Genomic DNA, 13,563 nt, shown 5'->3' with positions numbered 1-13,563 from the left:
TTGCGGATACTAGCGCGCAATCAAAATATGATTTACATTATCCCATGTCAAAACTCTTCGAAGTTCTTCGACGTAAACTGGCTCTCATCGTCTGTTAACAGGTTCTTCGGTTTACCGACTGCTTTAAAGTAATAATCTCGTAATTTATTTACTTTGCTACTGATTGCAGTTTTTCTTAGACGGAATAACTGTACCAACTTTGCCCAACATTCTACAATGACCAGGATGCATCTCAATCCTCCTTGATCTTTAGGCATTGGGTCAGAGAAATCCTATGGCACTAACTCCCAAACTTTTCCTTTAATAATGGGTTACAGCAATTTACTCCTAAAGTACTTATTTTTACCTTCTGGCCTATCTCAGAGAAGTGTAATATTTCCTTCACCTTTCGAATCATATTTTTAAAGTATTAGTATTATTTCATATGCATGATACATATAAGCGGTATACAGTGTGCATAATCTAAGTGCACATACTATATAAGTAAATCTATGCTGTCTTCAGGCACTCATAGTAACCTTTTATCGATTTTGTTGTTTTTATGAAGCAAAAATCCATCGTTATCTACCAATTTTCATCTTGATCAGGGTTGTTTTATTGTATACTTTGAAAATCTATCGAAACAACTATCTCACTGCTGTAGAGTTGTTAACATACGACTGAGCGTCTGAATATAATTTTCTAGAGGTTTATGGCAAATGTTCCTCTGTCCTTTACATCCTCGTTTGATTGTAAGCCAACAGGTAATCTTGATGAGGCATCTACACTGAAGTGCCAAAGAAACTGGTATAGGCATACGTATTCAAATACAGAGATATATAAACACGTAGAATACGCCGCTGCGATCGGAAACGCCTATATAATACATCAAGTGTCTGGTGCTGTTGTTTAGAGTGATTACTGCTACTGCAGTGGCAAATTATCAAGATTTAAAGGAAGCTGAATGTGGTGTTATAATCGGCTTCACTTGCGATGGGAGACAGCATCTCCGAAGTACAGATGACGTGGGAATTTTCCCGAACCACCATTTCACAAGAGTACTGTGAATATCAGGAATCCGTTGAAACCTCACATCTCCGACATCGCTGCCGCCGGAAAAAGATATTGCAAGAACAGGTCCAACGACGACTGAAGGTAATCGTTCTAAACAGAAGTGGAACCCTTCCGCAAATTGCTGCAGATTTCAATGCTGGGCCATCAACAAGAGTCAGCTTGCGAACCGTTCAAAGGAACATAATCGATATGGGCTTTCGGTGCCGAAGGTCCACTCGTGTACCCTACATGACTGCACGACACAAAGCTTTACGCCTAGCCTAGGGCCGTCAACACTGACATTGGACTGTTGATAACTGGAAAAATGTTGCCTGGTCGGACGTGTCTCGTTTCAAATTGTATCGAGCGGATGGACGTTTACGGGTGTGGAGACAACCTCATGAATACATGGATCCTGCATTTCAGCAGGTGACTGTTGAAGTTGGTGAATGCTCTGTAATGGTGTGGGGTGTATGCCGTTGGAGTGATATGGGACCCCTAATACGTCTCGATACGAATCTGGCAGGTGACATGTATGTAATAATCCTGTCTAATCACCTTCATCCATTCATGTCCATTGTACATTCCGACGGACTCTGGAAATTCCAGCAGGACAATGCGAGACCACACGTGTAAAGAATTGCTAAAACTGCTACAAAGTGACCCAAGGAACACTCTTCTGATTTTAAACACTTCCGCTGGACACCCAACTTCTCAGACATGAACATCATTGAGCATATCTGGGATACTATGTAATGTGCTGTTCAAAAGAGATCTCCAACCCCTCGTACTCTTACGGATTTGTGACCAGCCCTGCAGGTTTCATGGTGTCACATCCGTCCAGCACTACTGCAGACATTAGTTGAGCTCATGCCAATTCGTGTTGTGGCACTTTTGCATGCTCGTGGGGGCCCTAAAAAATATTAGGCATGTGTACCAGTTTCTTTGGCTCTTCAGTGTAGTATTGAGTTGTCTGTTCCTTTTACATGCCTTATGGAAAATGTAAATTTCTGCAAAAAGAGAGCCCATGTAGTGAGTCTGCTGCATAAAAGTCTACTTCTATTGGCCAAAGCTGTTGGTGTATGGCCTACTGGCTTTTGCACAACGTGTTCCTGAAATATGAAGCATCACAGACTGCAATCAAATGCATCTGCTGACAGCTAGAATCGTAATGTGAAGTCTGGGCGAAATAGTGTAGGTAATTTCCCTACACTTCCCTTTATATCGTTAAACTCCTCTGAACAATGCTCATCCCAGTTTCAAGATATGTTTACTTTTAATAATTTCAATAATTGTGATACTTTCGGAACTGCTTGTGAAGAAATTTTCCATAAAATCCCACCATTCCTAAATACAACATTAGTTGTCCTATGTTTGTAGGTTCTGGACAAATTTTAATAGTATCTGGCCTACTTGGGTCGAGTTTGATTCCTTTTGTAATCACTTTGTATCTCAAAAATGTCACCTCATTCCTACCAGATTTTGACAGTTTAATTGTAAATCATTGTTATCTTAGTCTATTGAAAAATCCATTTGGCATCTGTAAGTGTTTATTCCATGTGGTAGATATAACTACAATGTTATCAATGTACATTAAAATCTCATCTCTTAAGTTGTTTCCAATGGCTTACCTAAGGCTCTTACAAACACTGACTCTGAAACGTTCAGCCCTAGGAGTAATATATGAAGCTGATATTATTGTCCTTCAAATAGAAAAGCTGTGCACTTTCTATAGGCTTTATAAAGTTGTATTTGCTAATACCCATTAGTGAGATCCATTGTATTGATGTATCTTGCCCCTGTAAATTCCGTTAAGGTTTCTTACACTACAGGTGGTCTGTCTGTCAGGTTCAATTGTTTTATAAACACCTCCAGCATCTAATACTTCTCTCACAGTTCCATCGTGTTTTTGGACTACAACTAAGATGTTTATACACCAACTGTTAGGAGATTCAATGAAATTCCAATAAACCATCATGTCAGTTTCCTATTAGACTAACATTTTCATGGAAACTGATGTTGGATATGCTCTTATAAAGAGTGGATTGTGTAACCTTAATCTGTAAGGTACGAGCGAAGTCTTTTATAATTTCTGGTCTCATTCAAAAACATCCATTTGGCTACTTAAAAAAAGAAGCCATCTGCTCTATCTCATGTGTGTTGAGTTTCGCTGATGTATATACATTATCAACTATGTCCTCTTGATTCATCAGTAGGCTGTAATGATGTTATTTCCTGTCATCATCATTGACTATCTTAGTTTCTAATATTAACGTAAGATTCGCCTCTAGATTAGTCACTGGATCAAACTGTAATGTGACTATGTTTTCGTCTGTGCTCGTTTGAAAATCTGATGTGACTTTGTGTTCTGTAAGCCAGTCTGTCCCGAGAACTATTGGTATATTTAACCGTGTGATCACAAACATTGGGTTCTAAAATGTATATGAACTCAATCCAAATGTAATCAACAATTGTTGACAATTTGGTTTATTTGCGGTTGCTGTTATCCCTGTGATTTTAACTACTGTTAGTGGAAGCCTTGCAAACATATGCAACATACAGTTTTTTTCAGAACTCTTACTCTATTACACAAATATCGCTACCATAATACAGAAGTATGCATACTTGTGTATGTCTGACTACTCCGTTAAGTTTTGGTCGAGCATATTGGTTAAAAGATTAAACATAACCTTCAAACACAGATATTGTCCATTAATGTATTTACATTGTCATTTCTTGTTAAACGCTCCACCCATACCACCTATAACCTTCCTTATGAGAGTTTTTACTGAGTCTGCCTCCTTCACTGACCTTTTGGGCGCCCTCGTCTACAACAGCCACCATAAAGTTGAGCAGTCCTATTGCCCTTCCAAATCCTGCCATTTCCAGAAGTGTTTTGTCTACAATAATCATCTCACCTCTGCCTGCGAAAATGCACCCATCTGCCCACACTGCAAAGCAGAACACTCCCTTTAACAATGTCCCAACCTCACCCCCTTCCTTCCTGTAACACCTGCAGCGAAGTTCACCCAACCTTTTCCAATAATGGTAAATCCAAACCCACTCCCAGCAAACCCAAATTCACATTTCCCACGTGTCCTATAGATCAGCCAATCCATCCCAAGAATTCTTTTTGCCCACCCCCTACTACTGAAGAAATCATCTGCTTCGTCACTATTTCCCTGCAGAATATCCACCCTTTCCAGCAGACTTCCCTTGCTGCCCATTCCATCTTAAAAATTTCGCCTCTTACTCCCACAATGGAGCACATTTAGTCTTCATATATCTTGACACTCTCGTCTAAGCCTTTCTCCTACCTCCATCTCCTCCATCATCCTTCATGTTGCAACAGCAGTACAGCATCCTTCACTACACAGATGCCTTTACCCTCAATGAAACCTTCCTTCTATCTTACCATGTTGTCGATACCCCCTCCGTAAGTCCACCATCGTACTTACAATCCCTGCCCCATTGCGTAAGATGTAGTTGCTGTTGGCCATCTCAAGCGTATCCTGTCAGGCTACAACCCCTGCCTAACAACCATACTGAGCACCTTATTCTCAGCATCTTCCTCTCCACCCTGATGATCACCTGCACCACCATCTCTTTTTGTACCACTACTCCCATCCTACATGACTTACTGACCTACACTGATTGCACCTTGTCCATCTATGTGATTTCCGCAGGCCTCAATACCCATAGTACTGACAGCACAGACCTCCAGCAGTGGTATCAGTTTATTGACTCCATACAAGGGGATCTTGTCCTCCTCCTCCAGCACATCTATCCATTCTCCACATTCGCGACCGAGACATGCTCCTTCAGCACCAACAAATAGAGAGACACATTTGTACCCTTTCTACAGCAAAGGAAAGCCAGCACTTTCATAGGACATGTACATCACTCAACGACACTCTCTCTGTACTTGTCTGTGTTCTATCGCTTTCCTGGCTGCGACCCCAAGTCACATTAACTGCTCCTCGACAGCGTCCCCTTCCATGAGAATCTCAGTAAGGCTAATCATTTCGCATCCTACTTCTCCTCCATCGTCTCCACCCCTGACGAAACTCACTTTGACAACTCTTTCTTCCCTGCCATCCATGAATCTACTGCTACCACTGTCCTGCCAGTTGTTCCTAGCTTCCAGTACTTGGACCATATGCTGCAGACACAATTAAACATTCCCATTATAGCACCTGATGGTCAACTCATTCTCTGCACCAAATGCAACACCAGCCCTGGTCGCGATTGCACCACCATGTGAAGGAGTGACTTCCCTCCTTCCTCGCCGCCCTTGCCACCTCTGTACAGCACCATCCTCTCAACTGGTTTTCAACCTGACATGTGGAAAACCTCCTGCATCCTGCTGTTCCCTAAACCCAACAAAGCCCCTTTTGTCACCTCCCCCTACTGTCCCATATGCTAGGTTTTCGAATCCATTCTCTCCTGCTATATCCATTTCCACCTACATCAGCACCACCTCTTTCCTATTATCCAGAGTTGGTTCTGGCCAACAAACAGCTCCTTAACCTATCTCCTCTCTCACCTACTTAACACCCTTCGGCTGCCATTTTTGTTTCCCTAGCCTTCAGAATGACTATGATCATGTATGGAATTTCAGTCTCCTTTTCGAAATTCAGACATATGACCCCCTATTAATTATGTCCATATCAACATGTCGTCCCTTTCACACTGTCCTTCCTATGTCACCATCCATAACACCATCTCCTGTACCTTCTACCCCACTGCAGGTGTGCCCCAAATATCTGTCCTTTTTCCTCTCCTTTATCTCCTGTACGCTGCTGATATTCCCAAACCACTACCCCCCTGCAACCATCTCCTTCCCTATGCTGATGATACCAACTTCTTTGCCCTTGGACTACCTTTCAACGGTCTCTTCAAACTCACCTTAACCAATTCACCAGTGGCTTACTAAGATAAATCCTTCCTAATCCCTGGCAATCATCATACACTGCACACCTGTTCCTTCCAGGTCGTTGGTTTCTACCTTACTGTCTATGACTGTCCAATCCATTTCCTCCCACCTTGAAATACCTTGGTCTCATCCTTGACTGCCTCTTCACCTGGACTCCCCATCTCATTACCATCAAACACAAAGCCCGCAACAGACTCCACATTCTGAAACTCCTATGCAGACAGACTTGAGGGTTGCATCCTCCTACCATCCTAGTACCTGCAGATCTTTGATCTGACCCATTCTCTGTTATACCAATGTCACCTGAATCTCCACCCCTCCTAAATTCTATAAATTCCTCCAGATCCTCGAATGTTGTGCACTCTACCTCATCTTCCGTATCCATATTTCATCCCCCATGAGGATTTTCTATGACCTACCCACCTTGCTACAACTCTGTACTCCCTTTACAGCATCCTAACTCCTATTCCCCCCCTCCTCCCCTTCCCTTTACTGCATCCTACCTCCTACCCTCCTATCCTTTTCTTGTTCCTTTCCTGTCCTTTCCCTGTCATTGCCCTCCTTCCCGGATTGCCCCTCCTCCATCCACATCAATTCTCTCCTCTCCCTCCTTCTGGCCTCCCCACCCTTGGCAAGTCCTTCTCATTTTAACCTGTGGAGTAATTCGTGATTTCCGCTTGTGTTCTGCTACAAACATAGCGTTTTCAAATGTTTTCATGCCATATGGGTCTTACTGCTGTGGTCTACATTTCCATTGTGTCACAAGTAATGCTCGTGTTTCTGCAACGTCTTCATTCAGTGTGGTTTTTATTTATGCGGTTTGTGTTTTTAACTTCTGACAATGTCTCCCGTTTACATTCTCCATGTTTTTTGTACTTTATTCATATTTTATCCTCTTCTCATTTTGAAAATCACTCTGTATTACATTTTTGTGTTTTGTTCAGCTGAAGAGCCGGGTCAGGGTGCCGCTGCCAGTGCATCCCTGCCCACACGGGGCAGGGGGATGAAACTGAAGTAAAGAAAAGAATAAGGTCTTCATCAGTTTTCGATGGCTCACCTTAAGATGACTGGCAGGTGCCCTGTCAAAATATGGTGCGATGAATTTATCTACGACCTGATGCAAGACCGAAATTTGTTTGAACGGAATCAACGTGGAAGAAACATGAAGATAAGCTCATAGCATTTGTCAACCTAGGAAAAGCATTTGACTGTGCAAAATGGCGCAAAATGTTCGAAATTCTGAGGTAAAATGGGAGTTAGCTGTAGGTACAGACGCATAATGGGAAATATGCACAAGAAACTGGAGAGAACAATAACACTGGAAAACAAAACCACCGAGCGAGGTGGCGCAGTGGTTAGACACTGGACTCGCATTCGGGAGGACGACGGTTCACTCCCGCGTCCGGCCATCCTGATTTGGGTTTTCCGTGATTTCCCTAAATCGCTCCAGGCAAATGCCGGGATGGTTCCTTTGAAAGGGCACGGCCGACTTCCTTCGCCATCCTTCCCTAATCTGATGAGACCTATGACCTTGCTGTCTGGTCTCCTTCCCCAAACAACCCAACCCAAAACAAAACCGATGTAATTTTTTCATAATGCGTGGCCACAGTCATAATATATTTCTTTAAAGTCAGTATCGCCATTAGGCTGTCGTTTATTTGCAGTGTTACATTTACATTTACACTATCGTGCTTTCGGCTTCAAAGTGCCATTATCAAGTGTTTAAAGTGTTATACGTGCCTCAGATGGCATAGACTCGTATTTAAACGTGTCTAATGATTTTAAATACGAGAGTATGCCATCTTAGGCACTGTATAACACTTAAAGCACTTTCAAGCCGAAATCCACCCGATGATGGAGGTTTAAGCCTTTGAAACGCGTCGTGGAAATATATAAAACGGTGACTGGTAACAGTAAACCTGTTTCATTTAAAGCCGAAATCATGATAGTGTAAATGTAAATGTAACACTGCAAATAAACATCAGTCTAACAGCGGTGCTGACTTTAAAGAAAACAAAGTAATTGAAATAAAAATAGTCTAAGAGAGTGGTGCACTCTCTTGACCTATCGTCCAGTCTATACATCGAAGAAGCAATGCCTGATATAAAAGGGAGGCTCAAGAGTGGGATTAAAATTCAAGGTCACAGGTTTTCGGCGATAAGACTCTCTGATGCAGTTGCTATCCTCGGTGAAGATGAAGAGGAGTTAAAGGGTCTGTTGAATGAAATGAGCAGTCTAATGCAGGCCTGGACGCATTAGCTGCACGCGAGGCTACCAGCGGACACATTAGGCGTTAACATCGCCTTGCGGGCACGATGCGCGAGCAGATCGCATTTTCTTACTCGAGAACAGATACTGGCACAGGGGTCGCAAGATGGATAGTCGATACTATCCTTGCACTAATTACGCCAGATAGAACAGTCTACTAACTTAATGGTGCCACATCTCAGTGAAGAAAGCCAGATAAATTTGCGCTAGTGTACTTCCTTTCACGAGCTATCTCGTCACACAAGGCCTTACACGTCAGTTATTATGTTGTAAAACGGTCGTTATATTTCCCTACGTTTGCCTTTGATGGAAATTATATTTTTGATATTTTTATTTCCTGTGCGACTAGCTCGTACATCGTGTTCCAATTTCCTGTGAGTTCTAATGTACCTTGTTCAATACATTCGATAAAACGAAAGAAAGGTGCATGTTCAGATGACACCAGCAGACGATAGAAGAACGAATGCGTAGTTGTAATCAAGACTCGTCCCTCTAAGCACTATGGGACTTAACATCTAAGGTCACCAGTCCCCTAGAACTTAGGATTACTTAAACAGAACTAACCTAAGGACATCACACACATCCATGCCCGAGGCAGGATTCGAACCTGCGACCGTAGCAGCAGCGGGGTTCCTAACTGAAGCGCCTAGAACCGCTCGGCCACAGTGGCCGGCTGTACTCAAAAAATTTAGGTACTTTGTAAGGTCAAATAAGAATGTAAGATGTATTATTAACAGGGTGTCATCAAACTCTTCAAATGGCGTTCCTGTCATGTCTATCAGGAACGCGATGTCCTTATGCAAGGCGCAAAAACGTTCTAAAGGAACATCTAGACTCAACCAGCGTACTTAACAAAAATACGGAAAATAGCCAGATTGACATATCGCTATAGCTACAGTGTAGCTCTGAAAGGAAGGATTTGAACTGTCGATGTCCCAAACCGTCCGATCTCAGTTCATTAACGGTTTGTACAACAGCGTCCCTCACGCCACTTACTCTGGCACATTTTGGCAGCAGAAAAGCGATGCCAGGATGCATTGTATCACTGTTAATTCCTGCTGAATACCTCCATCTTTCACCTTTTTGCTTATTAAGCCAAAGAAACCATTATTCTGACGAGACATTGCAATCGACGAAAGTTTCACACAACTAAATTCATATTTGTCAATAATGTTTTCTAGCAAGAAAATATTTCGTCAGCCGTAACTGCAGCGAGCAATCGCACTAAATCACGTATTTCCCCCATGGCGTTGAACTCACCGCCAACACCTCTCGCAAATACAGCAATCTGAGCAACGTCCGTTACACACGTGCTTACAGCCAAAGGTAAAGATATAAAAAGCTGAATGTTTGCTCTTTTCAGTGGCATTTGTATGTCGTTTGTCATTTCTTCGACGCGTCTTCAAACTCTTCTATGTCAACGAGGAACTCTTTCGACAGTAGAAAGAGTCCCTGGAAATAAGATTGTTGCAACGGCAAGAAAACTAAACAAATTAATCATCTCTTAAGGAACGTTCTGTTCTATCTATTTTAAGTACTATGTGATAGTTCGCTCTAGTTGCACCATCATTCTGAGTGATATGGTTCTCTTTTTGTAAGTACGTTAGGGGGAGGAAATGACATCGAGGCAAAAAATACATAATGCTTTATAAATAATAGTTACATTTTCAAGAAACGACACGTATCTACATGAACTTACTTCTCTCTCTTCTATTTTAGCTCGAGAAGTTTGGCTTCCCCTTACTCAGCAGCCAAAGAAATTACCACTTTCTCATGAAGGATTTGCATATGCTGCTTCACTTTGTACTTCCTCCCTACCTATAGAAAAGCATTACAAAGGAGACACTCAGAAAAACGTAATTTTCTTAACACTGCGGTTTGAAGCAAAGAGATTTTATCGATTTTCTTTTTGAAGATCTTAGCTCCTCCTCAGCCATTTTACACTCACAAATTTTGGCATACCACGAACTCAAAAGACCCTTAGGTACAGACAACACTAACGGCACGAAGTACACGGGCCGTCTTCCAGTGCGCACGCTGGAAACACAGGAATGACGTCAGCAGGAAGATGGAGGGAGAACTGCTGGCTGGCATCGCCCGCGGCAAAAGTTGCGGAAGCACGCGGACGCCCGCGCCCGGGAATAGCGCATTTGCACACCCCTAGTCTAATGAGTACAGATTAAACATTGAGAGTAAACTGGACAAAAACGAAAGTAACATTACGCAGCAGAAATCAGAATAGCAGGAAGTTTAGTAGCAAAACTGATGAGCACAAACTAGATAAAGTTACGGAATTGTGATACCTTTGAAGCAAAATGACGGTCGAAGCAAAGACATAAAAAGCAGACCAGCAAGAGCAAAGAAGGCACTCCTGCTCAGAAGTCTTCTAATAATAAACAAGGCTTTAATTTAAAGAGAATTCTCGTATGGAGCACAGCATTTTATGGTAATGAATCTTGGACTGTGGGAATACCGAAACGGAAGACAGGCAAAGCATTTGAGATGTAGCGTTGGAGAATAATAAAGAAAGTCAAGTGGCTTGGTAAGGCAAGCAATGAAGTGACCACAAATTCGCAAGGGAGGAATTAGATTTAAAAGCAAACATTAATCTCGCTGGGGTGGTCTCATGGGGCTCATGGGTAGCAGTATTGAAGGCATAGCCTGACCATGACAATTAACTATCCCAGCGAGCCTCATCATTATTGTGGAATGCGACCAGAGCTGCCCTCAAGTTCCAGTTCACCCGTTCTGTCACAGACGGGTTCGGATAATTTGGTGTGGTGGTAGTATGAGCTTCTCCCGCTTCGAAAGCAGTGGACTTAAAGGACGTTGCATTGTGAGAAACCAACACACGACAGGGTCCAAATACACCAAACGTATTCTTTATACACCGTATGGAGGCTTTCGAGGTTACGTTGCGGGCAAAAGCGCGTGAAGGCATCCACGTAAGCACAGATATAACGGTTTCCAACTTTCGAACGCAGAAGTGGTCCTACATAATCAATATACAACCTCTCCATGGGCTCCATCGCCTCTTCCGAAGCTAAAAATCCCTGCTTGGCGCTCCCCACCGGCTTGCTAAACCCACACATTTTACACTCTGATACTATTTGCTTAATCTGCTTCTCCATGCGTTTCCAAGTAAAATGATCCTTAATTTTCATGAGAGTCTTAAAAATCCCCAAGTGTCATCCTACTGGTGATAGTATTTGAAGACCCTAGCGAGGCCGAGGCAGCGAAACAAAACAAAACTTGCCTCTTTTGACAATAGGGCCTAACAACCTCACCGTGTTGTATTCTTTGCTTAAGCTTGTGCAGTACGAGATCTTCTTCCCGCTCCAGAGTGACATCTTTGAAGAGCAGTGGCAACCTGCTCAAAATGGCACAACTGTGCTCATTGAACTCTCGCGATAGAACCCCATCACCTAGAGTCACACAGTTTCAGCTATCCCGACCTCTGACCTCTCCGAAACCTCCATTTTCGTCCTTCTGCTCCTCGAACTCCGGCTCGAACATTCGGCTTAAGCTGTCAGCCACAACATTCTCTGAGCCCCTAATATGCTTAACCCCGAACTTGATCGACAAAATGCGTATCGCCCACCTCGCTATTCTGTCTGTTCGCCTTGGTCTTGCAAGCACCCAACTGAGCACTTTATTGTCCATTTCCTACAGAAATGATTTGTGTTCCAGATATAATTTAAATTTTTCCAGCGCGAACAGGACTGCTAAGGTCTCAACTTCGTATGCGGAATACTTTGCTTCCAACGGATAAAGACAACTTGAAGTGTAACCGATTGGGCGTCTTTGCGACTCTTCTTCTTGTAACAGAACTGCAGCAACTCCTGACATGGATGCATCAACTCCTTGTTGAAATTGGCCATCACTAACACAGGGGCAGTGGCCAACGCCTTCATTAAAGCCTCGAATGATGCCTGCTGCGAAGGTAACCCCTCAAATTTTCTACTCTTCTTCCGAAGCTCATTTAAGGGGGCAGCTAACAGGGCAAAATTAGGAATGAATTTTCGAATCATTCCTATAAAACGAACCATGGCTTTAACATTTTTAACGAATAAATGGCCTCAATACGACTTTGGTCTATTCTCACTCCGTTCTGGGACACGGTATGCCCCAGAAAGAATATTTCAGATTGAACGAATTTAAATGATTTGACAGTACATCTGGCTTTTCGCAACCTTTGGAGTACCTCGCGAGCATACACAACGTGCTCTTCAAAACTATTACTAAAAATCACCAAATTATCCTCACACAAACTTAAGATCCGAAAAAACTCTGTCGAGGATACGGGACAACACAGCTGCACCTGTCGATAATCCACACGGAACTCTACTGTACTCATAAAGTGATCAGTCGGTCGCAAAGGCTGTCACCGGTTTAGAATTTTCCGCTAGAGGCACTTGATAATTCGCCTTGTTGAAGTCGAAGGTAGTGAAACCCTTTTTCTTGTGGAACCAGAAAAAACACGAATGCAAATCAGGGAGAGATATACACTCTCATCATCATAAACTAAAGGCTATGCCTTGTCGATTTAGCCACGTCCCTCTCTCCATTGTCATCCTCTTCAATTCTTCATACGATTTTATCCCCATATCTTCTTTGAGGTTATTAAAATGCGTTGCTCTTGGCCTGCCTCTTGGTTTTTTCCCTAAAACTTCTCCTTCAAAAATATTCTTTAGGAACTGGTTGTGTCTCATTATGTGTCCTACCATTTTTTATTTTCTTCTTCTTATATAATTTAGCAGCGTTCTGTTCTCATTCACTTCTCTTAAGACCTGTTCATTACTTTTTCTGCCTACCCAGCTTGTTTTCGTCTTTCTTCTCATATCCACGTTCCCATTGCTTCCAGTCTCTTTGCAATTCCCAGAGTCCACGCTTCACATCCGTATGTGAAGACACTCCTGACAAACGTTTTGGCAAACTTTTTCCTACTTTCTAGGCTTATATGATTGTCTGTTAGTAAATTCCTTTTATACTGGAAAGCTTGCTTTACCAAGGCTATTCTTCTCTTTAAATCTGTGGTACTTTTGTTGTCGTCAGTGATTGTGCTCCCCAAATAACAGAAGTTCTGAACCTGTTCTAGAACATCATCTTCTAGTTTAATATTAACTTTACCATTTCCTTTTGTCTTCCCTATTACCATAGTTTTTGTTCCCTTCTTTTTTATTTTTAGATTAAATTCTCTTAGGATTTTGGCTAATTTTAGCAGCATAAATTCCATTTCCTTTACTAAATCAGCATGTACTACTATATCATCCGCAAAACAGATTCATTGTATTCGTTCCCCGTTAAATTTAATTCCTTTGCTTATT

The sequence above is a fragment of the Schistocerca cancellata genome, chromosome 1 (genome assembly GCF_023864275.1).
Source record: "Schistocerca cancellata isolate TAMUIC-IGC-003103 chromosome 1, iqSchCanc2.1, whole genome shotgun sequence".
Classification (NCBI taxonomy): domain Eukaryota; kingdom Metazoa; phylum Arthropoda; class Insecta; order Orthoptera; family Acrididae; genus Schistocerca; species Schistocerca cancellata.
Note: the sequence above shows the minus strand (reverse complement) of the source record.